The sequence below is a fragment of the Carlito syrichta genome, unplaced genomic scaffold (assembly GCF_000164805.1).
Source record: "Carlito syrichta isolate Samal-C Ts95f unplaced genomic scaffold, Tarsius_syrichta-2.0.1 Scaffold95871, whole genome shotgun sequence".
Lineage (NCBI taxonomy): Eukaryota > Metazoa > Chordata > Mammalia > Primates > Tarsiidae > Carlito > Carlito syrichta.
The window spans coordinates 126,243-128,589 of NW_007039967.1; positions in this window are offsets into that span (position 1 = coordinate 126,243).

Genomic DNA, 2,347 nt, shown 5'->3' on the forward strand with positions numbered 1-2,347 from the left:
ACAGGCTGAGCCACTGAGCCCAGCTTGTATTTTTGCTTTTTATGAAAAGGTAGGCAGGGCTTGGTGGCTCAGCCTGTAATCCCAGCACTTTGGGAGGCCGAGCCTGCGGATTTGAGACCCGCCCAGGCAACTTGGTGAGACCTCATCTCTACAATAAAGAAAAAGTTAGCGGGGTCGTGGTAGCGCGTGTCTGTAGTTCCGGCGACTTGGAGGGCTGAGGCAGAAGGATTGCCGGAGTCCAGTGGGTCAAGGTTGCAGTGGCTGGGAGTGTGCCACTGCACTCCAGTGTGGGTGACAGAGTGAGACAAAAAAAAAAAAAGAAAAGGTAAACAGAGCTACCTAGTTATTGATATGCTAATTAGTAGTCTACACACTGGTGTAGAAAGACTGCCATCCATTTTACCTTTGGTAGGCTGACTTGCCAGACTTGGTGACTAAGAACTAAAAGGTTGTCTGATTTACATTTGTACAGCTTTCGAGTCCCAGGTGGGGAATCACCTTGATGGGGTTTTCCTTTGGTGAGCTGAGAGGGTGGGGTGGACTGGGAGTCCACATTGAATCCATATTTCAGCCCGCGGGGCGGTTTGGCCTGCTGACAAAATGTCTGGATGCTTCCTTACTAAGAACTGCCCATAAGAAATATATCTATCTATGTTTAACATACGCTAACTACCCTACCTCGCTTGTAGAAAGGAGGGAGAGTAGGTGGTAGAAGGAGATGGCAGAAGGGAGGCAAAGACTTTAAATACTTAGGGGGAGCTGGGCTCGGTGGCTCAGTCTGTAATCCTGCGCCTTGGGAGGCTGAGGTGAGTGGATTGCCTGAACCTGCGGGTTTGTGACCCGCCTAGGCAACTTGGTGAAACCTCATCTCTACAATAAATCAAAAAATTAGCTGGGTGTGGTAGCACACGCCTGTAGTTCCAGCTACTTGGAAGGCTGAGGCGGAAGGATCGCTGGAGCCCAGCAGGTCGAGGCTGCGGTAGCTGGGAGCGGCCACTGCACTTCAGTCTGGGTGACAGAGTGAGACTCCAACTCAAAAAAAAAAAAAAAAAATACTTAGGGGGAGGGTCTGCATATCTTTGTGAATTATTAATTCACTCAACTAGTTATTGAGCCCTTACTAAAAGTGAGTCACGCATTTATCTATTTGCACAATTACTGACTCCTTAACCAGTACCAGGCCTTGTCCTGAGGCTACTGTGAATAAGAGTTCCTGCCCTCATGGAGCTTACAGTCTAATGGGATCACCAAAGTGAGAGGCGATTACAACACACGGTGCTGACCCCAACGGCTCTAGCAAGGGAAATAGCAGGGAAGCTCATGGCTGAGACAGGAGGGAACAGCTATGGAGGAAGCATTATCTCAGCGGAGGCCTCAAGTGTCAACCAGAGTTAGCAGTTGTCGGGAAGAATAGCCTTGCAGGTAAAGGGCACAGGGCATGCAAAGCCCCAGAGGCCTGTTTTAGAAACAGAGTTCATCTCCCATAGGACCCCGCAATCCCCCTACTGGGAATATACCCGGAGGAATTTAAATCACTCTATGAAAAAGATACCTGCCCACGCATGTTTATTGCTGCATTATTTACAATAGCAAAAACATGGAACAACCGTACTGTCCATCAAAAATGAACTGAATAAGCCGGGCTTGGTGGCTCAGCCTGTAATCCCGTGCCTTTGGGAGGCTGAGGTGAGTGGATTGCCTGAGCCCGCAGGTTCGAGACCCGCCTGGGCAACTTGGCGAGACATCATCTCTACAATAAACCAAAAAATCAGCCGGGCGTGGTAGCGCGCACCTGTAGTTCCAGCTACTTGGAAGGCTGAGGCGGAAGGATCGCCGGAGCCTAGCAGGTCGAGGCTGCGGTGGCCGGGAGCGGCCACTGCACTCCAGTCTGGGCGACAGAGTGAGAATCCAACTCAAAATAAACAAAACAAACAAAAAAACCAAAAATGGACTGAATAAAAAAAAATGTGGGCAATCCCTTCAGGTCCCCTTCCCCATGGGAGATTTTCTGTCCTCTCAATAAATCCTGCTTTCTCACTTTCCAAGAAAAAAAATGTGGCACATGTACATGATGGAATATTGCACAGCCATAAAGAAGAACAAAATTATGAACTTCACAGCAAGTTGGATAGATTTAGAGGCTATAATACTCAATGACCTATCACAGAAGCAAAGAGCTGAGTATCACATGCTCTCACTCATAAGCGGACCTTGAACAACAATCGTAATACTATAAAAAAGGGATTGGCAGGAATGGGAAACTGCCAGGAGGGGGGGGCACACCTCATCAACAAGGGTACCTGCATAATGAACATTTGTATACCTAACCCTGAATTGTACCCCACAT